The sequence below is a fragment of the Stegastes partitus genome, unplaced genomic scaffold, assembly GCF_000690725.1.
Source record: "Stegastes partitus isolate 25-593 unplaced genomic scaffold, Stegastes_partitus-1.0.2 Scaffold140, whole genome shotgun sequence".
Taxonomy (NCBI): Eukaryota; Metazoa; Chordata; class Actinopteri; family Pomacentridae; genus Stegastes; species Stegastes partitus.
The window spans coordinates 505355-529220 of record NW_007577871.1 but is presented as its reverse complement, the minus strand read 5'-3'; the positions used below and the strand labels follow the sequence as shown (position 1 = coordinate 529220).

The 23866-nt window shown below is 41.9% G+C and overlaps 1 protein-coding gene across 1 annotated transcript in view; it reads left to right on the top strand.

Moving 5' to 3' along the window:
* The first annotated feature begins 1727 nt into the window (after positions 1–1727).
* fat3a (FAT atypical cadherin 3a) overlaps positions 1728–23866 on the top strand; it is a 203218-nt gene continuing 181079 nt past the window's right edge. Inside the window, exon 1 of the mRNA XM_008278980.1 lies at positions 1728–1805. The gene's annotated coding sequence lies outside the window, so the exon portion shown is untranslated. The remainder of the gene's footprint in view (positions 1806–23866) is intronic.

Genomic DNA, 23866 nt, shown 5'->3' with positions numbered 1-23866 from the left:
AGAAGCTTGCCGAAAGCTTGTGGATGGCTACAAAAAACATCTTGTTGAGGTAAAAATGACCTTTAACCAAACATTAGAACTGCTGTATGTGCATTTTTTGACCCAGCAAATTTTGTCATTTGTCCAGAAATCCTACACAAAAATGTACGAAAGAATCAAAATTGCGGTCTGTGACAAAGTGCACTAGTCTCAATGTCTCCATCATAGAAAATTAAAAGTATATGCAGAGTATAAGGGTATATGTTCAGGGCATGTGACCCTGCTGCTCATGAGGAAAACCTGTAGGCTTTTCAAATGAGACTGTAACTGTCTGATAGCAGCCAAGATTAAGATATAAATCAAGGATATGCACATTCACTGATCAATAGTTTGTTTTAATTAAGCATAATTGAGAGTCTATTGTTTATTTAGACATGGGTTTAATTGTCTTGTTTCATCAATAACTATTAGGGTGTAATGGACAATGGACTTCTTCAAGTTAGAGTAAGAGGGAAAAATGCCCATATTAGCTGTTTAATGAGGAGATTCATGCTGGTTTCCTGGAACCAGAAGAACATGAAGAGATTATTACTGTCAGAGTAGTTCTATAGGAGAATGTACCCACCATTCTGGTAGTTGACAAAGATTATAGTAAAATTTCATTTTCTTAAACAAATGTCCAAGAATTATTTTTTTCATGTCTTCTAGTCCACCATTTTATTGACCTCCAATTATGTCCATTATCAACAATTATGTTCTGGCCATAAAATAGTTGTTGTTTAAAAGTTCAGTTATATTTCAGTGGCTCAGAGTAAAGTATTGAACTTTCTCTAAAACTGAAGCAGACCTGAACATATGAAGCCGGTTTCCTCCATTTAAATCATGAAGTAAGTGCTGTCTTTTAATATCACATGTAACAGGTTCTGCCAAATTCACAATAAGTATATGCTTGCAAAGCGTACATGTTGACAAATAAAATGTTTGGACTGACTATCGCTACCTCTAATGTGAGGGCACCTAATGTGATGAGAATTGTTTTTTTTTTTTAAATAATCACAGCGTTGTAGTGCATCTTGTTTTAAATGCTGCTATTTTACTTAATGCACTACTATTAATTGTAAAAGTTGTAGCAGTGGTGCATTAGATAATCTTTCATGCAGCACCACCAGGGAGATGTCAACATGGAGACAGTCTGAGATTAGATGAAGACACTAATTTGAAGAAAAACTGTGACAAATTCTTCAAGATACAAAACCTAAATACATTTGCAAACAATTGTGAGAGTTGGTGTTGTTTCAAGGTAAATATAACCCTAAATACAATACAAATACACAATGTTAATATGAGTTTTTTTTTTTTTTTTTTTAAGTTCTTCTGATCTTATTATAGCAATTTGAAAAATGGGTTTATTGAAGATCAGCCACATATGGATTAGCTGTAGACACATTTTGTCCATTTCGGTTAATGTAACAACTATCAGTGTTAAAACAGCCATCGTCCCCATTATGCGTACGCTTTTTCTAGAGGCGATCTATGTAACGTTAAATGCATTATCTACTTTAATTATTGTCGTTCACTTAAAAATGGCATTGCGAGAAATCGAATGTGTGGGGTCTCCTACTTGCTTCGTCGTGGCCGCGCATCCCTGCGCATGATCTGGCCCTGTCGTGAGCGCGCGACTGGAACAGCAGTCGTAGTGCAGGGAGCGCGGAACGGAACGGACTGTCAGTCAGCAGTCTGTCTGTCAGTATCGGAGCGGATTTGATGGTGTGGATGATACAGAATTGGACGGACTTTTTCACCGGGATATTCAGCAGCATGACCGGGTGAGTCTTGCGGGTAGAGCCGCAGACCTAGCTGAGATACGACGGTAAAGTTCGAGGTGTGCAGACAAACGTGCCGTGTGAATGCTGGCAACGGCTCTCCATAGCCGCTGATGCGTTTTCTTTTTACTGCAAGATGTGGTAGGACGGGGTGGGTGACCGAGCCACATAACGTCTGCTATAATAATAGTATCTGTGCTAGGCTGCAGCCGTGTAGCTCCATGCAGCGCTAACTGAACGCCAGCAAACGGTGTGGAGGGAAAACAGTTGAGCGGTGGCTGCTGATGAGCAGCGGGCTGCGGGGTTCCAGATTCTGCTACATGGGACAACTGAGAGTCCGATCTCCGCTGTAGCCACCCGACCAAATCGCTATGTAGTTGTTGTTACTTTCTCCTTGCATTACAACCTGCATTATTGAATAGACATTGGTGCCTTGTCAGTTTTGCATTAAAGAACGTCTTGCTTCATCCAAGGCGTAATTATCTGTGGGAACAGGTGCATGTCTGTGTTAGACTATTGATTACGCATCTGATAAAGCAACTTCAGTATATGCTTTAAAACAAACAAACAAACAAACAAACAAAACACAGCCCCAAAAAGCAGGCCTCTCCCGCGCCTTTATGTTAATCACCTTTATAACGCCACAGCCACCACAGCTGGAATGCTCTTGGAGTGAAAAAAAGAATACTTAATTAGTGTGCCTTTTTATCAGCCCGATGCACTTGTAACAAATCATTTGATGTTTATTTTTATGGTTAGAGAGTCCTGCACGATGACTGTGATGGCAGTGTAAAACATATTCGAGTAAAGAGGATTGTGTGTGTTACTGCAGGCAGACAAATGAAAGCAACAACTGGGGCTGGTCTGAAGTGTCCCATGGGCATTCAATGAAAACGAGTGTGAATGTGCATGATAATGGTGTGTGTGTGTGTGTGTGTGTGTGTGTGTGTGTGCATGCGTGCGTGTGTGTGTGTGTAAAGGATGGTTGCATTATGGAGGATACCAGTAGTCAGTGAAGAGCTCATCTTAAGGGTGGAGCTGCATTAACTGTCATGTTTTTCAGGAAGTCTTTGAAAGCCATCCAGATCTAATAGACAGTGTAGAGAACATTGAATCGGCCTGGTTGTGTGTACCTGTTTATCACAATCACACACATACCTGTGCACATATCTTCCACTCTGGTCTGTGTGTATGTGAGAGAGAGCGAGAGAGCATGTGGGTGCTTCCTGCTCTCACCTTTCAGCAGGCAGGCAGGCAGCCAAACTACCGCACAGCTGTCCATTCACTTGCCTCGCCTGCCTGTGTTACAGTTCCTCCTCCTTACCTCAACACCTTCTGCTCTTCCTCATCACCTACACCTCCTTCATCACCTCCTTCTCTTTCTCCTGTTCACACAAGCTAATTGGAATTCAGCCTGGATGGCTTAAGACGTCATGGTAACCATTACCAGTACCATTGGTCCTTACTGTCCTTAAATGATCATCATAGCATATTTGGTGATAGGCTTTCTTTGTATTTGGAATGTTTAGCTAGTGGGGGCGTTGCAGCAATGATAAACACCTTGGGTTTTAGTATTTCACAATTACAATTTGATGTGCTGGAACAAGCATGTTATGAGTAGTAAATGATTAAGTAAAAGTAACTACATAAAAAACATCAATAGAATATTCACATTAATAATGATACAAATTACTCAAAATGCCAATTTTGAATTTCTGGATCTGTAGCCCCTTTGGAACATTATTTGTTCAGTGTTTTGTGTTGTTGAATGTTTTTTGAATATCAAAACAAATTAACTGAGAGTTCCATGGTACCTTCATGGTATTATATAGCAATCAGTTTTTAGTGCTGAGTAAAAGGAATATTAGAATAATAACTTTGATAATAATTTCCTGACTACCATCTGTCACCTGTAGTGATCGCAAACAACAGCGTTTCCTCGTGTGCCACAAATATGACCACCAGAGCAGGTACTGTTCATGATAAAGTAGTTGTAGTTTTGAGTTGAGATTTCTTGATTTTCTGAAAGCAACAGTGTAATTCACTGTGGGGTAAGCACTGCATAAGTAGTAACAAAGAAGCAAAATGACTACAAAGTCACGTCTCCTCTAACCCTGGGCTTTTGCTGCCAGTTAAGGTGGTTGTTCATATGGTGTGACTGCAAGGCTAGCAATGAATTTAACCATCTTTAAATAATGTGAGAAATGCTAACAAGTCAGAATAGAAGGCATTTTTTCTGTTGTCCTCTCTGTACTTACAAAGCAACATGAGCACTTCGAGCTAACAGGGTAACAATTGTTGGTTTTTGTAAATGAGCTTTAAAAGTTATTGATTTGGTTTGATTTTCTTTATGTTCCTACTTTCCAGAGAGCTACAGTTGGTCCATGATTATGGTCTTTGTGCAAAGATAGGCTTAACATGTCATCCGATTCTTTTTTTTCTCCTTATCTTTTCTCTTTTCTCCTGGATGACATGATAGATATCCTTATACCAGTATGGATTTGGTGATAACATTAGAACTGCTGGGCTGCAAGGTGACTCAGTGGTTAGCACCGTTGCAGCAAGAAAGTTTGCATGTTCTGCCTGTGCAGCGTGGGTTTTCTCCGAGTTCTTTGAGTCCAAAAACATGTTGAGGTTAATTGGTGATTCTAAATTGTCCATAGGTGTGAATGTGAGTGTGCTTGGTTGTCTGTCTCTAAGTGTAGCCCTGTGATAGACTGGCGACCTGTCCAGGGTGTCCCCTGCCTTCGCCTTAAGTCGGCTGGGATAGGCTCCAGCCCCCCTGTGACCCTAGTGAGGATTAAGCGGTGTATAGATAATGGATGGATGGATTATATATCCTTTTATCACTACTTAAACCGAAGCTATTTAAGGTTAATTCTGATTGGTGGCTGTACCATGTGATGAAACATATCAAACGTGTGCGTGTTTGTAAATTGTTTTAATCACATTTCTCCAACATTCAGCCTGATGTATCTAGTATCTTGGAAATTCTCTCAAAGTTCTGTGGCCTGTGCTTGGCTGAACAACATGAGAGTCCACTGTTGATTTTGGCTGAATTGAAAAGTAATGCTTTGATCAGTTTTAAACTACCTACTTTGGTGTTTACTCAGTTTGTCTGAAATACATCACAGTCTTGTGGCTTCACCTTTTTGCAGTGGCATATCTGAATTCTGTCTGCATCACTGCAGATAACATGTGCATGAGATTTCGCAGGGGAGCTGCTGTACTGCTGCCTGCAGTGGCTGACCTCCCCGCTGAGCGCACTGACCTCCACATGGAAGAAGAGAGGGGGAGGAGGAGATGGATGCTCACTCTCTCTCTCTCTGTTCATTTTGTTCTCCTTCTCCACGAGGGCCTTCCTCCACAGGCTGCATGCTTGGAAATGGCATTGCTGCAACCCCTCTTCCTTCTCTGCCCTTCCCCCACCTTTCCTTCATCTTAGGGGTCCCGAGGGCTTTGTGAGCGTCTGTTCGTGCCAAATGCCAGCACTCTGCAGGGCCCCCTCCCATTTCTCTCTCTCCCTCTCTCGCTCTCTCTCTCTATGATGTTTGAAAGAAAGAAAGAGAGGGAAAGGGACAGAGTTTGGGGATTTCTTTGGTTCCCCTTCTTCAACCAGGCTGGAGGGGGGTTGCCTGTTGCTGTGTACTGGTGCTTTGTCTCCATGGTTTGTGCAATTGGCTGGTCTGTCTGTGTATACGAATGGGCCTGCTATTGTTCTCAGCTACTGCTGGAATGCTGTTGCATGGTGGTTGCGGCCCAGATGCCCAGCAGTGTTGTCTGTCTTTGTCATTTTCATCTGTGCATGTTTCTTTTTTTTTTTTTTGCCTTCATGCGTGTGACCGTCTGGTCTCAACATCAACCTGTCTCTCTGCTCTAAACACTCTGCATGTGGAGTGAAGCAGTGTTCAGCATGTAATAAAGCCAATACTTTAGGTATGACCTTGATGTTGAGACAACATGCAGGTGCTTTAACAGTCTGCCACCAATAAAATATGTCAACACTGTTCATTTTTAATCATATGGCTGCGTTGAGATAAAATCTGTTAAATCTACACAGATCAGGCACAAAATTCAAACCACAGACAGGTGAAGTGTATAACATCGATTATCTTGTTAGAATGCCATGCTATGCTGGAAAACCTCTGTTGCTGGCATTCATGTGGATGTTACTTTGACGAGAGCCACCCACCTAAGCATCGTTCCATACTAAGTATATGCTCCCCATGGCAATTGCACCCCTGGATGGCAGTGGTCTCCCTAAGAAACATAGTGTGCCTCATTGCAAAAACTGCTCTGGAATGGCTTAAAGAGCATGACTAAGAGCACAAGCCATAGACTGATCTTCCAAACTCACCACAGCATGTCTGATCCACGGTGGCCCCACCCCACAATCCACTAAACTGGATCTACTGCCCAAATCCTGGTATCAGACAACAAAGGACATCACAAGAGGTACTGTGTCCATGCCTCAATGGGTCAGGACTGTTTTGGTGGCTATTAGGCAGGTGGTTCTAATGTTGTGTCTAATTCGTGTAGAGTTGATACTTGCACCCAAGTTAGACTGAAGTCATGGATACTAGGACTCTAATTAACTGTGTTTAAAACTTTAGTGCTATGCTGTGTAGCTATGCCAAATTGTTTGGAAACACTAAAAGATGATGAACTTACAGGTTATGAGGAAGAGCTGAATGTAGCTGAGCTCTCAGCTGAAGACTAAGTTGTGAAATAAGTTAAATCATGGAGTGAAAGCAGCTTAAGTGTCATCACAGGAGTGAAGAATTTTTGTCTTACATGAGATGACTGATTTAGACAACTACACAGCTGTGTTGAAGATTTGAAACATTGTAAATACTGTGTTTAATTTTTTACCTCGAAAACATGTATTTAATCAGCTTTGTTGGCTTTCGCTGTTGGTCAAGTCAAAATAACATTGTGTTACCTGTGTATTTTATTATGGACAGGGGTGTAGGCCTTATATTAGGGTATTGGGAAAGATTTGGAACTGATAAAGAAATTATTGCAAGTAAGTACGTTCCAGTATTTAGGAATGGGGTATCATTTGACCTATACAGGATCTGTTTTTTTTTTTTTCAGTACATCTACACTGCTCAAAAAAATAAAGGGAACACCTAAACAACACAATGTAACTCCAAGTCAATCAAACTTCTGTGAAATCAACCTGTCCAGTTAGGAAGCAACACTGATTGTGAATCAATTTCACCTGCTGTTGTGCAAATGGAACAGACAACAGGTGGAAATGAGAGGCAACTAGCAAGACAACTCCTATAAAGGAGTGGTGGTGACCACAGACCATGCCTCTGTTGTCATCCTTTCTAGCTGATGTTTTGGTCACTTTTGCATGTTGTCAGTGCTCTCAGCCCTAGAGGTAGCATGAAGCGGTGTCTACAACCAATAGAAGTTGCTCAGGTAGTGCAGCTCATCCAGGACGGCACATCAATGCAAGCTGTGGCAAGAAGGTTTGCTGTGTCTCTCAGCACAGTGTCCAGAGCCTGGAGGAGATATCAGGAGATAGGCCAGTACACCAGGAGATGTGAAGAGGGCCGTAGGAGGGCAACAACCCAGCAGCAGGACGCTACCTCCTCCTTTGTGCAGGAGGACCAGGAGGAGCACTGCCAGAGCCCTGCAGGATGACCTCCAGCAGGCCACTAATATGCATGTTTCTGTTCAAACTCTCAGAAACAGACTGCATGAAGGTGGTATGAGGACCCCACATCCACCAGTGGGGCTTGTGCTTACAGCCCAGCACCATGCAGGGTGATTGGCATTTGCCAGAGAACATCAAGATTGGCAGACTGGCCATTGGCGTCATGTTCTCTTCATGGATGAGAGCAGGTTCACACTGAACACATGTAACAGACATGACAGAGTCTGGAGACGCTGTGGAGAACGTTCTGCTGCCTGCAACATCCTTCAGTATGACCGGTTTGGTGGTGGGCTCTGGGTTCCTTCTGATGCTAGGCAATGCTAGGCCTTACGTGGCTGAAGTGTGTCAGCAGTTCCTGCACGATGAAGGCATTGATGCTATAGACTGGCCTGCCCATTCCCCAGACCTGAATCCAACGCAGCATAACTGGGACATCATGTCTCGTTCCATCCACCAACACATTGCACCATAGACTGTCCAGGAGTTGACTGATGTTGATGTTGATGCTTTAATCCAGGTCTGGGAGGAGATCCGTCAGGAGAGCATCCACCAGGAGCATGTCCAGGCGTTGTAGGGAAGTCCTACAGGCACATGGAGGCCACACACACTACTGAGCCTCAGTCTGACTTGTCTTGAGGAATTTCCACTGAAATTGGATCAGCCTGTAATGTGATTTCCCACTTTTGAGTATGATTCCAAATGCAGACCTCCATGGGATAATAATTTTGATTTGTATTGATCATTTTTATGTTATTTTTTTCTCAACGCATTCCACTATGTAATGAACTGGAATAAGTTTTCCAACTAGAATATTTCATTCATTGACATCTAGGATGTGTTATTTTAGTGTTCCCTTTATTTTTTTGAGCAATGTATTTTTATTTGTTTATGTTGAGCCTGCGGTACTGTTTTATTGCAGGGAGTCACATGTCTGTATGCAATTTCTGCCATCTTGGGCCGGACATCCTTGAATAACAAAATTCCAACAGTATCCTCGACTGAAATTGTAGATGTTTCGAGCAGATCATCGGAATCAGTTAGCAGATCGGGAAATATTTTAAAGAACTGGCATCAGCTTAAATCAATTTGATAAAATATTGAATCTTTCTTTATGTACTGTGTAACTTTTTGTGCACATTGGAATGCTAGCGTTACAGAACTGCATTTAGCACTTTTATACTTTCAGCTACATCCCACTGTGCAAAGACACGTCCCAGTGACGTCTTTTCTTAGTCATTTTTGGACGTCCAGTTTTGGTCACATGCAGGTGCAGACTGTAATGCCAAAAGACGTCTTTTTCTACATTATGTCTACTGAACGTTTAGTATTGATGTCCACAGGACCTCTATATAAACGCCAATTGTTGTCCAAATGTGGTCGTTATGGACGTCTTTTCCACGTCAAATTTAATCTCATTTTAGACATGGTTTTTATACTGCTTCTAGGCTCTGTGCATAACTGTAGTCCCATTTCAGAAGGTGGCATACTGTTCCAGTTAATTTCCCTCTGTCTCTCTCTCTCTCTCTTTCTCTCTCAGGCTTAAGTAGGGATAACTTTCTTTTAAGTTATCATTATTTGTAGACATAAAGTTAAACAACTTGGAAGAGAAAGTTATGTCTGGTTTAAGGCAATGACTTACCACTTTTTTTCAAGTGAGCTGAACTTACTATTTTTTTTTTTTACTCATATTCACTAATCATGTTGATAACAATGTTGATATTTGTCATAAAACAAAAAAAACATTCATTAATCATATCAATTTCCTGCACCTGTCTTAGACGTCCACATGACATCAGAAAAAGTTACCTAGTCCAGCGTCCGAATGTTGAACTGTATATTGACGTCCCAGTGGTGTCATGGTTAGACGTCCAAATTGTGGACCTAGTTTGCATAGCGTATAGACGTCCATGATTGGTCGTGGGCCAACGGACACAATACGGACATGTTCTGCACGTCCATCAGACGTCTAATTTTTAGTGGGATATTTTCCCCACTGGATTATGTAGTAGCAATTTTTGGATTTGATTTACCTTAATAATCTTTACTTCATGTTATATCATCTATCCATCCATTATACATTGCTTAGTCCTCACTAGGGTCACAGGGGGGCTGGAGCCTACCCCAGCTGACTTAGGGTAAAGGCAGCGGACACCCTGGACAGGTCGCCAGGGTGTTGCAGAGCTACACTTAAGAGACAGACAACCAGGTACACTCACATTTACACCATGTTACATCAATAATTTAAAATTATTAGGTTAATATTTTGACCCCGGGCTTGCAGTTTTGGGGTCAAGTTGCTTGTGTTAGAAGGCTACTCCTGTTATTTTTCAATATGTCAGTTATATGTATTTCATATTGCATATATTGTGCTGCTTTGTAAATATAAATATTGGTCTTGAGAAACAGGGAAACTATTCACTTTAATGGAAATGAGTGGAATTTTGTTTTTTAATTGCTCATTAAGTGTGCCAATGTATTAGCATTGAAGGACACTTGTTATTTCTTGGGCTTAATAGATCCTTCCAACTGTTTTCGGCACCTAACTTGTGCCACAGTTTAAAAAGATCCGTACAAATTATTTAAAAAAGCATGAGGCTTGATCAGGAATGGTGTTGTACGTCTTTTGGTAGCGATTTGTCATACGCTTTTTTAATTTTAATTTTAAATTTTTTTTTGTGCAAAATTTGTAAAACACTGCTTTAAAAATCCCGATGAAAATGAGTGGGAAGTTGGCCAGAAAACTGCCAAAATCCAACCACCTTTGGAACCCGGTAGCTCTGGCATTCTTTACAGTAGAAACTTCATTCTCCTGCTTAAGTGGGTCACAAGGCTTTGAATGTTATTCGTGTAAATATGTCTCTTTTTGATTTTAATGCAGCAAGTTTTATGAGTTTTCATAAAATTCTGAATTTTCATTCAATTGAAAAAAAAAAAATCACGTGATCCAATCAAATCCAAATAAGTCTATTGTCATTTTGCTGTACATACACAGTCGTACAGGCAAGATGAAAGAGCATTTCTTCAGGATCCAATAACTTAAAGCAATTTAAATAAAGAAGGGTTTGCATTTCTAGATCAGCAGTTCAGCATTCTGACAGCTTGTGGAATGAAGCTGTTGATCATTCTGGAGGTTCTTCCTTTAATGCTCTTGAAACGTTTGCCTGATGGCAGCAACTCAAACAGTTTATGGAGAAGGTGTGAGGAGTCCCTGACAATGTTCAGTGTCCTGCTCCTGCAGCGGCTCTGGAAAAGTTCTTGGACAGAGGTGAGGGAAACTCTGATGACCCTCTCAGCTCCTCTAACTATCCTCTGCAAGGCTTTTCTGTCTGACATACTGCAGCTGGAGTACCATGTTGAGATGCAGTATGTTAGAACGCTCTCCACCAGACCTCTGTAAAAAGTCCTGAGGATGCTGGCAGGGAGAGAGGCTTGTTTCAGCTTCCTCAGGAAATGCAGTTTCTGCTGGGACCATTTGATGATTGCTGCGGTGTTCTTATTCCAGCTCAGGACCTGCGAGATCTGCACTTTGAGGAGCTTGATGTTCTCCACTCTCTCCACTGTGCAGCCACTGATGCTGAGGGGAGCATGCTCAGGTCGTGACTTTTGGAAGTCAATGATCACCTCCTTCATTTTGTCCACATTGAGCAGCAGGTTGTTCTTACTGCACCAGCCCTCTAGGTGTTTCACTTCATCTCTGTACACTGATTCTTTGTTCTCATGAATAAGTCCCACCACTGTGTTATCATCAGCAAACTTGATGATCTGGATCCCCTCATGTGTGGCTGCACAGCCATGTGTTAGATTAGATTAGATTAGATAGAACTTTATTGTTAATAAAATAAACTAGAAAAACTATATTGTTAGCAGTGTAAACAACAGTGGACTGAGTACACAGCCTTGAGGAGATCCAGTGCTCAGCATGATGGAGTTAGAGATGTTCTTTTCGACTCGGACAGACTGGAGTCTTTCGGTCAGAAAGTCCAGGACCCAGAGACATGTGGCGGTATCCAGGCCGAGTAGGAGGAGTTTCTCTATTATTCTCTGGGGAATGACGGTATTTAACGCTGAGCTGAAATCAATGTACAGGATTCTAGCGTAGGTGTCTTTATTTTCCAGGTGGGTGATGACTGAGTGAAGGTGGTGGATATTGCATCCTCTGTGGAGTGGTTGGGATGGTAAGCAAACTGAAGGGGGTCAAGCGATGCAGGAAGGCTGGCTGTGATGTGTGGTTTGACGAGCCGTTCAAAACACTTAATCACAATCGGTGTCAGTGCGATGGGGCGATAGTCATTAAGACAGGCTACAACTGACTTCTTTGCCACTGGAACTCTGGTGGATGTTTTGAAGCATCTGGAGACAATGGCCTGACTGATGCCCTGCACTCTAAATTTTGACTAGAACATTTTTTTTTTCTTTTAAAGTGCAGCTAACCTTGTCTTCTCACATTTTTTGCACTACCTGAACAATTTATACATATGTAGGCCTTTTGTCTTGTTTTACTCAGTATGAGTCTCATTGCTGTAGGACTCTCAATTCCATAGCTCATGATTAACACTGGTATTTACAAGGATTCACTCGGATTCTGTGAAGTGTGCAACACTTTCAAAGTGAAAGCTCAGAGGTGTTAGAAGGAACTGATCAGGATTTATCAAAATTTCATTAGAAATTTTCTAGTTGGAATTAAAATCTATCTGTACACCGCTCAATCCTCACTAGGGTCGTGGGGGTGCTGGAGCCTATCCCAGCCGACTTAGGGCGAAGGCAGGGGACACCCTGGACAGGTCGCCAGTCTATCACAGGACTACACTTAGAGACAGACAACCAAGCACACTCACATTCACACCTACGGACAATTTAGAATCACCAATTTTTCTCAATATGTTTTTGGACTTGTGGGAGGAAGCCGGAGAACCTGCAAACTCCACGCAGAAAAATCCCAGTGCCCCCACCGGGATGCAAACCCGCGACCTTCTTGCTGCGAGGCAACAGTGCTACCAACTGCGCCACCTTGCAGCCCTAGAATTAAAATGGCATTTGAAAACAACATGCTACTTTCCACAAAATCCTGGATAATCCACAATGTTATTTTTATTGGGTTTATTTTCCTGACGACAGAAACATTGCTTTAAGCACAGCACATTAAATTCCATTTACCTCCATTGTATTGGGTTGGCAGCAGAAATATCTGAAGCTGAAACTTTGGTTATCTGCATGCACAGTAAGGTCCTGCAATTTCATTTTTAACAGTACTTAACTTTGACCTAATTCTATTACTCAGTCATGGATGATGAGTTTCTTCTCAAATGTATTAACTGTCTCGTCATTTTAGTCCTGTTTGGATACACATTTGAAGCCTGTGGTACAAAACTAATCACAGCTGAGGGAAATATCTTTTAACCTTCTTTGTACATACAACACTCACTGTGGCTTATTTTTGCTCATTTTATTTTCACCTTCATGTTTGCCACAGGCTCAGTTGTTTGCTCACAATAAGTGTGAGCACATGACAGTGTGAGTGACAAATTTATCCTACAGCACTCACACTCAGTTAGGAGCTGTTCAGATATTTTACTATCCACAGTTAGGTGTGATGAGCTGTTATCTGTTTTTATGTGTTTTCAGAGGTCAGTAGCCATATATCATGTAAGCATTACCTGTAAGTAACACTTATTACAAGTGCAGTCTTACATGCCACCATGTCTCACCTGTATACAGTTTTCTTCCTGCTTTTATGAATAGTGGAAGTTAAAAAAAAACAAATTCTTTGAGACAACTGCAAGACGTCCTTTGAATATGAGATGGTAATTACCCGTGCAGATCATGTGAGGGATTGTGTTATTGCTCCTTTTACTCCCAACACTGTTGTAGATCACTATCCCTAGCTCTCATGGTTGTAGTTTACACAAATATAGGTTTTCAGAAGCTGACATAGCGATTTCAAGATTGCTCTTTAGAACATTTATTTCTTGTTTTTTTTGCTCTTTCCTAACTAGAGCTGTAGCCAGAATCATTAGCCTTGATACTAGTGATGTGCCATGCGCATCGGCTCTAAGAGCTGATGCTTTTCAGTGAATCTGAAGAGCCAACTCCCATCGATTGTGAGCCAGTTTCCGACTTTTTTTTTTTTTCGCTGCTCAGTGGCTCAGCTCAGCTCACGGCAGAACTTTGTTTTGATTGGCAGCAAATCCTCACATGTGATTGGCCTTTTTGAAGATGCAATGCTATCTTGAGGAGCCTCTCATCCAACGAGCAGAAGACTCACTGAGCTGGTGGCAGGCCAAGGCCTCAGTCTTCCTTCACCTGATGAAGGTGATGGAGGGGAGACTGTGTATTGTGGCAACATCTGTTCCCTCAGAGAGTCTTCTCAGAAACAGGGCAGATGATAGCCGAGACTAGAAACATCATTAGCCCAGCCAAGCTGAGACTTTTTTTTTTTTTTGAATGCAAACCTGCACTAAGGACATACTGTTTGGTGTGTGAACTGAGTTTGATTTAACTATTAAACAAAAGGGAGAATACCTGCTTTTGTAACAAAAATACACAAAATTAGGCCATTATAAGGCTTTTCATAAAAGCACTAAATTCAAAAGGGTTTATCAACACACAACGCATTCATATTTGCCAAGTTAGCTAAGTTAGCCTAAATTATGAGGCTACATATGATAATAATTAAGAGCCGTTTGGGAGCCGAAAGAGCCGGCTCTTCTTTGGGAGCCGTGCCACAAGAGCCGGCTCTTCGAAAAGAGCCGAACTTCACATCACTACTTTACACAGCTCCGAGTTGTTATCACACCAGGACTCACCTGACCACCAGCAAAACCTAAAAATGAAACTCTGAATCCACCAGGTTCAAATTATTTACAGCATCTGCCTTTAAAAGAAGCTTGTTTTCATTTGCACTTGTCTCTTTGTAGCAGAATAATTCACAGTAAACTCTTTGTCATTTTTAATTATGTTTACTGTTATTCGTTTTGCAGTCGGAGTCCCCCTTTCACATGCACACTGACGGGCTGTACAGAAAATATCAGGTAACCACTACTTTACCCCCCAAGCCACAGTGACTTACATAAGTTCTTATGAGCAATTGTCCTTCTGCTCGTATAACTGAAGACAAAGAAAGCAGGTATGTATAAAGACTGTAAGGTACCCTGCTCTTCCACCCATTAGGTATTTCCTCATGCTAAGTTCAAGTCCCAGAGAGGAGCTCCACTGGTCTGTTTTCATATGGTGGGAGCAATAGTCACAGCTCCTGTTCTTCTAGCCCTGTATGCGTGGGCATACAGCAAGAGGGCAGTTAAAGGATTGCTTAACTAGTGTGTGTAATTGGGTTGAAAATCCAGCTCCACGTCACAAATGAGGAGAAGGCACTATGTCTCCAAAGTCTATCAAAAAGCAGGGTTACACGGGGTGCCGCTATAGCTCACCTGGTTGAGCTGGTGTCCCATGTACAGGGTTGCAGTCCTGATGTGGACGTCATGAGTTCAAATTCTGCTCATGGACTTTTCCCACATGTCCTCCCCCCATTCTTCACCCCCACTTTCCTGTCTCTCTCTCACTGCACTATCGAGTAAAGGCACAAAGGCCAAAAAAATAACTAAAAAACCAACAACCAAAACCAAAACAGGATCACACTGTCACCCCATGTTTTGGCTTTTAAGTAATGTTGACTTCCTTCTCATTATATTCCAAATTATTTTTTCTTGTTATTTATTTATTTTTTTGCATTCCATCAGTTTCAACACAGTGTTGAAATCCCTCCATTTCTATAGCTGCCTGTTTTGTTATCAACACTTGTCATATTTGTAACAGCCTATTAAGGTTATTTGATAATAATAGATACATAGGCAGAGTGCAGCACAGCTAGTGATGTCTCCAGTACCCCAACATGCTATTTTTTCCCTGCCATGAGTGCCTGGCAATCAGAACTCCCAGAGCAAATGAGTATTGATCCTGTGTGTGGCTGGTTAGTGATGGCAGGGTGCATGCTGGTGCGACTGGCTGCCGCTGCTCTCCCGCAACTTAACTTAGTTTAACCTTTCAAAAACTTGAGATCTGAGTGTCTACAGGGTGAGAAGTCACTAATCCCAGCCAAAAACACTGTGTCTCTCCTGCTTCTCAAAGAAGCTCTCCTGAGAAGCTACGCGAACTCGACTTGCAGTCTGCCCTGTTTAGGCTAGTTAACTGGTCGTACTAACGTGCTAACTGCTGATAGTCAGGTGCAAACTGACCACTGCTGGTAGAAAACCAATTTACCTTGTTCATCCTCCAGTGTCAGCTCCTTAAGGTCCGAAGGATATTTACGTTTGGATTCCGATGTAAAGGATTCGCCGGTGAGACCAGATGTCTTTGCTCATTTCCGAGCGAGCAGGCTTGCAGGCATATCGTCCAACCTCCACCTGGCTCCAGACTGATCGTCCCTTTTTCCTCCACGCCGGGGACTGCTGGCACCGTGCTTCGCCTGTCATACCCTGGATTATCATGGTTTGCTCACTGCCCTCACCGCTGAGAGTTACCCCTGCGCTAACTCTCCCCCATCGGACCAGGCTGCCGCTGTACTCTGCCGCCGACCTCTGTGTCGTGAACCACCACTTTTCCCCGGACTGCCTGAACACCCTCAAAGAAGCCGGAATACTCCGCACCCGCTGTTCTGCACACAGAGGCTCTGGTCGAGAGTTTGTTTAACACTCTTCATCCCTGCACTCCATTCCATCCATCTGGTCCAACCGCGTTCTTCGATTAACGTCATCACAACAAACAGCAACATGTGAATCTGACCAACCTGCGCTCACTACCCCGGGCCACACACTCACCTTCAGAGGCACGTCATCTGCACCTGACTCTGCTCAACATCCGCTCTCTCACCAACAAAAGTCTCATCCTCCATGAATACATCCTTGACAATAATCTGTACTTCTTCTGTTTAACTGAAACATGGCACAAACCGCTGGATTACTACTCACTCAACAAAGCAACACCAACAGGATGCACATACAGACAAGCCCCGCCCAGAAGGACACGGTGTGGTATTGCAGCAATCCATAGAAAAGACATGAAAATCACAACACTCTCCACTCCAGCTGTCTTGTTCATTTGAATATGTTGTGTACAAACTCCGTGGCCCCACCCCTGTGATTACTGCTGTCATTTACCACCCACCCACACCAAACCCAGACTTCCTCACTAACCTCTCTGACCTCCTCAACCAACTCTGTGCCATCTCTCCATCTGTTCTTCTCGGTGACTTCAACATTCAGATTGACAATCCCACCTGCACACACGCCAATGAATTCCTGGATATTCTGCACTGCTTCAACTTCACACAACACATTCACTTTGCCACACACAACTGTTGCCACATCCTGGACTTGGTCTGCTCCACTAGTCTCCAGATATCGCAGCCATCATACCACAACCTCCATATCTCTGATCACCTGGTAATCAACATGGACGTAAGAATCCCCACCCCCATCCCCAAACTTAAGCGCACCATAAACTTCCACAATATAAAATCCACTACTCCCTCAGCTCTCTCTACTGCTCTCACCTGCAGCCTCGTTGCACTGAACTGAAACTTTCCTGCTCCTGTAAAAAAATATGCTAACATTCTTCCTTGTTACAGTAGACTGTGAGATTTTTAGTTTTTTACCCCCATTAGTTCTTAGTCCATTGCACGTGTGTCAATGAAGTGTCAGAGAAACTTTAAAAACAATTATTTAGTTTACATTTGGTTTGGAGAACATATTGTCTACGCTTACACTACTCATGTTCATATAGCCTTGGGAAGCGGACATTCACACAGAGGTCCATGCAATGCCTTGTAGCTATGCAGACACAGATATTATAATTTCAGTCTCCCGGCAGGGTAGTGCATCTTCACGCTTTTTTGGTACTGACAGAAATGTTGATAATGTGACAGTGACTGTTGCCAATTTTGGACTGTATGTTATTTGGCATTGTTTGTGTAGAACATTTAATGTTTGAACACGGGTCAGTGAATACACGTGCCTGTGCTATTTTTTGTGACAAGTTAACTTTTGGCTAATTTCTTTATTTGTCAGAATTCAAGAATTTCCTTCTGGACTAACAAAGTTCTATTTGATCTCATCTTAGAACCTTCAGGTGAAGCTGTTTTGTAGTGCCAATCTTATTCTTGCAGAGAATCCGTATCATCAGTATTTTCTTAGTATTCAGCACTATTATACTGATAATGGGCTGCAAGGTGACGCAGTTGGTTAGCACTGTTGCCTCGCAGCTAGAAGGGTGCCGGTCGAGTCCCGGTGGGGCCACCGGGATCTTTCTGCGTGGAGTTTGCATGTTCTCCCCGTGCAGCGTGGGTTCTCTCCGGGTTCTCCAGCTTCCTCCCACAAGGTCCAAAAACATGTTGAGTGGTGATTCTAAATTGTCCGTAGGTGTGAATGTGAGTGTGCTTGGTTGTCTGTCTCTAAGTGTGGTCCTGCGATGGCGACCTGTCCAGGGTGTCCCCTGCCTTCGCCCTAAGTCGGCTGGGATAGGCTCCAGCCCCCCCGCGACCCTAATGAGGATTAAGCGGTGTATAGATAATGGATGGATGGATGTACTGATAATGTGCACTGCAGCTGCAAAGGGGAGTGAGCAGGCTTCAGATTTGTAACCTTGTTGTGGATTAAGTTACACTCTGTCAGAATGGAAGTTTGTTCTAACTCAGCCTGTTATAGAACAGTACTTTGGCTCATGTGCCATAAGTGTTGTTAAACCTCAGCTTCATTTTTTGTTTTTCCCGTGGCACAAAAAAGCTGTTGGCCTTTACTATTATTCGAAAGAAATGTATTCCCGTAAAATGGAATGCTTTTCTCAGTGGTGCATTGTTCTCTAAAATTATGCTGGTAGACCTGTTAAATTGGAAAGTCGAGAAGAAACAGCTGTGTTTCAGTGGAGTAAGTCCCTCTGTGGCATCATTTACTGACAAGCAGAGACTCTCATCACTCACTGTGATGCATGAAAACAATGAGATAAGCCTGCTGAGAAGAAATACTTTGAGAGGTCTTCATAATTCTGCCTTCAAAGAAGAGAAGGTTAAATTTCAGTGCAAAGCTGTGATGCTGATCGAGAGCTTCTGCTGACTTTAACACAGATTGCATAGCCGCCTTGGTTTGGTGATACAGTGCCAACCTAACTGCTTGTGACTTGACTTCTTTTTCTTCTGAGCAGAGCAGCTTGTCAGCACCAACCTCTCAATCAATTTCTGATTTGTTGCTGAAGGTGTTCACCAACTGGCTGGCCCTTGCAGTGGCCGGATCTCTTCCTGCCTTTGATAGATTTTGTTGTTCAGAGAGAGAGAGAGAGACATTGCTGGCAAGAAATGGGAAAATTCTATGTTTAAAGCACAAGCATGGCAGTGTTTTGCAGATCAATAGCTCATTAGGGGAACATTTGATGAGCTTTGGTCTGGAAGATAATTTCATTATGAACTGAGATTTAAAGTGTCACTCTCTTTTTCTTTCACTACTTGACAAAATCAGGAAAGAGTAACATTGAATGTAGGAGCAGGTGTCTCTTTAATTAATCACTAGCAGTGACTTGGGGTCAGGGGAGGCAGATGAGACAGAGCCTCACCTGACATCACGGAAAGAAAAAAAAATATAACGATAAAATAATTTAAATGGTTATATTTATTCAGTGATTTGCACTATAAAGTATTTATTTTTTCCATTTAGCCTTGTCAATTTTGATGATTTTTAAATTCAAAATCACTGAATTTTCACAATTTCCCATTCAAATGCTTGGAAGAGAAGCCGGTGAGGCAGCAGCGAGTTGAGCCTCACTTGGATTGCGCAATCCCTCACTGCATGGCAGCCAGCGAAGTGAGGGATTGCGCAATCCAAGTGAGGCAGCATCGAACTCAGCCTTACTTGGATTGCGCAATTCCTCGCTACCTACCCTGGATGCCATGCAATGACAGTGTGCTGCTGTCTATATGTCGCCAATAACATGGTTCAAACACATTTAACATATGAACTGATTTTCCATAGTTCAGCTGATGTATATAATAATATACAGTGTTTTTTGTTACCAACTGTATGTGTGTAACGTGTTTCGTGTGCTGAGCGATCATAAACGGCTGAGAAGAGGTTCTAGGTGAGGCAGGCAGTTTTCTTGCCTCATAGCAGGGGCGCTCATGATCCCAGACATTCGTCTTGTGACCCCGTGAGAAGGGTGTGTCTGCAGACCCGGAGGCTGCACTCTCAGGGCCCTGCGTCACCTACCACAATGAATGATCGCCAAAATGCACGACTTAGCTGTAGCCCAGATGCAGTTGTATGAGTGTGTTCAGAACTCTCAGGACCCACTGACAGGCCTCTGGTGTTTGTGTCACCTGCCGAATTGGATACTAAAGAAAGCAGCAGCATTTGTCGCCGTGATAGAGGACGGTCACGACGTGAGTACTGATTGTGAATTGTTTTATTCGTTTAACGTCCTAAAACAAACAAACGTTTGTTTATATCGTTTAACGTTCTGAACATTTCTGCTGTCTTCATCTGCACAGCAGAGCTGTTGGTAACTTGCTGAACTGTGAGAAAAACTTGGTTTTCAGTCGTCATCCTGCAAACGGTCACGTTTTAACAGAAGAAAGCTGCAGTAAAACCAACATTTAGCTTGTTTATGTTCAACTGAGTCATAGTGAGATTTGGGCAGCAGAGCTCAGAGATGATTAGAGATGAAACTTGATCAGATGATAGAAGCCTGTTGAAATGATGACTGTCAGCTCATTGAAGCAGCGATAACCTTCAGTGTTGATGCTTGTTTACTCATTGTTTTACATTACGTCATGTTGTTCACTGCAGGCATCTGAACTTGTCCCAGCAGAGAAAGCAGAGGTGTAATAACTCTGGCTTACCTTAATGTACAGAATAAATAAATATATCATTCTGCCTTCAGGGTTGTCCTTGTGTTTCCTGTCTTTTCAACCTGTCAGACTGTCCTGTTTGACATCTACAGACCACAGAGGCCACAGCAGCACAGTCCATTATTATTTGACCTGTTAATAAGTAAGGTAATTGCACCATTTGCCCAAATGCAAGTCTCAACAACCAAGTTATTATTGTCATAAGTAGTATTTGGGCTGGAATAAACCTTTCAAAGCTCAACTTGTTGGTTAAAAAGCACTATTTGGATGGAAAAAAAAAATAAAAAATTAAATTATAGGTACTTGGACAAGAAGCATTACTTTGTGTGGAACCGTCCTTGGATCAACCTTTTAAGTTATAAATATATTTTGAGAGAAATCATCCTTTAGAACTGAATCACGCATTTTGGCGATCATTCATTGTGATAGGCGACGCAAAGCCCTGAGAGTGCAGCCCTAAGAGTGCAGCCTCCACATCTGCAGACACATGCTATAGGACTCTGTGGCGGTAGAGTAAGTGACAGCAAGCTAGACTAGGTACGATATACAGTTAGCAAGTCAAGTACAGCAAAGGAAGATAAGGAGACTTCTACAAAAAAGTATCGGATATTTTTGTAAAGAAGGAGCGGAGCATGGACTTCATTTAAAGGTAACGGTAAGACCGCAATAACTTACAAAAAAAAGAAAGAAAACATGCGTTCCGTGGGTTACAGCTTGTATGTGTAAAGAATGCAGATATGAAACATAACCTGCAAACTGCTGCCAATCAAATGGCAAATATGCTACTGTGTAGAGTGCATATATTTGTAAATCAGATTCTGATGAAGTCAGTGCCTCACCAGCCATGAACCTCACCGCACACCACTGCTATGTAGCAATACTACAGTTTTAATCTGAAATGGGACTCTTTACCGAGTCAATTAGTGTCCATAGGAAGGACCCAAACAGCAATACATAAGGGGGTTTATTAACACAATACAAAAGAGAAAAAAAGGAGGAACAAAACACAGAGGGTCAGAAAAAACAAGAAAAGTAAATAAATCAAATTCAAACCTTAAACTTTAACCTCTGTAATGTGGGGCTTGTAAAGCAAGCAGGGGCCAGCAGACAAATGGCTGAGAGGTTGGTCCTTGGACCAGTACACTGCATTCTGTCACAACGCAGGGTCAAAGAATTCCTACATAATTGCACTGGTTCCCTTTTTGACTTGTCGAAAACAAAGTAGAACAGCTATGCACATGTTAGGCAACAGATAAACGTAAGACCAATCACATTCTTCCCCTTCAATTTCAAGGAAAAATGAAAGGGAAATTACACATTAGTCACTACAGGTACAATATAAGCTTATCTGAAACTAAGTAAACTAGAAGGAAAGAAATGGTGTCAAAAAGGAATAACAACTCAAATTGTCATTGAGCATTTGATATGATATCTATATTAGGGCCCAACCGATATGGATTTTTTGAGGCTGATGCTGATTCTGAAATTTGGCAGAAAAAAATTCCAATGCCAATTATCGGCCGATTAATTGAAAAAATATATAATGAACAAAATAACTTATTTTTTGGTCCCTTAATGCTTACAACAACAGAGATATGAATTACTGGCAGAACATTTTTACTGTTTTACAATACTTTGTCCTTTAGTATTTGTTTAATTTTACAACAGAGGAATTTTCAAGTACAAAAACATGCAACAAAGCATGAAACATAATGCATCAGTAAAAAAAAAAAAGTTTTCCAAACAATTATGTCAGTAATGTGGGGTACTTTCTTTTAAATTTGCATTGTGCATTTTTCTTGCATGAATACAGCGACCAGTTGTACTGATGAATTTGTTTGTAGATTTAGGCCATAGGTGTATGCTCTATATAAACAACATAATGAGTAAAGTCATTGGCAAAACATTATTTATGCAGCCCTCTGATGCCCTTTAATGTCAAATCACATTTTCTCTACTCCATTGTTTTCTTTGCCATGAAGTCATGACTCATATGAACCAAAATAAAAAAAGGGACGCCTTTCTCAGATGTCAAAACATGTCATCTTTTGCATTTAAAATATATAATGGTCACAAATAGTCAGACACTAATGTTGCTTCACAACAACACACACAGTGAGTTGCTGTTACAGCCTGTGCCCGTTATAATATTTTCTGACAAAGTAAAACTAAGAATGACAGCTTGATGGTTGCTGAAGGCAGACAGTTATGTTAATCATTTTAACTTTTTCGGATCATTTTGATAAACCCCTCTATCTACACTATATTGCCAAAAGTATTCGCTCACTTGCCTTGACTCACATATGAGCTTAACTGCATCCAACAGTTTGCATTGCACTTGGTGATGTATGGCTTGGATGCAGCTACTCGACCATGGAAACCCATTCCATGAAGCTCTCTGCGCACTGTTCTTGAGCTAATCTGAAGGCAACATGAAGTTTGGAGGTCTTTAGTGATTGACTCTGCAGAAAGTTGCCGACCTCTTCGCTCTATGTACTTCAGCATCCGCTGACCCCGCTCCGTCAGTTTACATGACCTACCACTTTGTGGCTGAGTTGCTGTCGTTCCCAAACACTTCCATTTTCTTATATTACAGCTGACAGTCGACAGTGGAATATTTAGGAGCGAGGAAATTTCACGACTGGATTTGTTGCACAGGTGGCATCCCATCATAGTTCCACACTGGAGTTCACTGAGCTCCTGAGAGCGACCCATTCTTTCACGATTGTTTGTAAAAACAGTCTGCATGTCTAGGTGCTTCATTTAATACACCTGTGGCCATTGAAGTGATTGGAACACATGATTCCAATAATTTGGATGGGTGAGCAAATACTTTTGGCAATATAATCTATCTATCTATCTATCTATCTATCTATCTATCTATCTATCTATCTATCTATCTATCTATCTATCTATCTATCTATCTCCCCTCTGCGTTCACATCGCTCCTCAAATGCGTCTCAACACGCAACTGACGGACTGATAAATGTTCGTTCTGTATTCGCAAATATTTTATACACTTATTTCTGTAGTTACTTACTGGCTTTTAAGCTATTTGCTGATGCTAGGCTTGGCTGGCATAACTACAGCAATGTTATTGCCAACATATACAGCCAGGGAGTAACTTTAGCTAGGTTAGCACAACTTTAGCAATGCATTGTAAATGAAAAGCATGACCGACGCAACGAAGCACGTGTCAGTCGTCATGACACATGACAAAGAGAGTTAAACTGAAACAGGAGACATGTTGAGTCATTGTTAATGTCAACAACCTCGTTATGAACTTATCTGTCAGTAGCTCCGCTCAGCCCACTCCTGTAATGTTACCTGGCTGTAGCTTCCTCCTGTACTACTGAGAAGACAGCAGTGAGGACTGAGGACTGAATGGAGTCAGAGCTCCATCTAGTGGACAAACAGCACAACGACAGCATTCTGAACGAATGTGACAACAGCTTTTACTATTTTATGAGAAAATAAGAATATATTGGCGTTTAACCGGCAAAACTCCGGCCA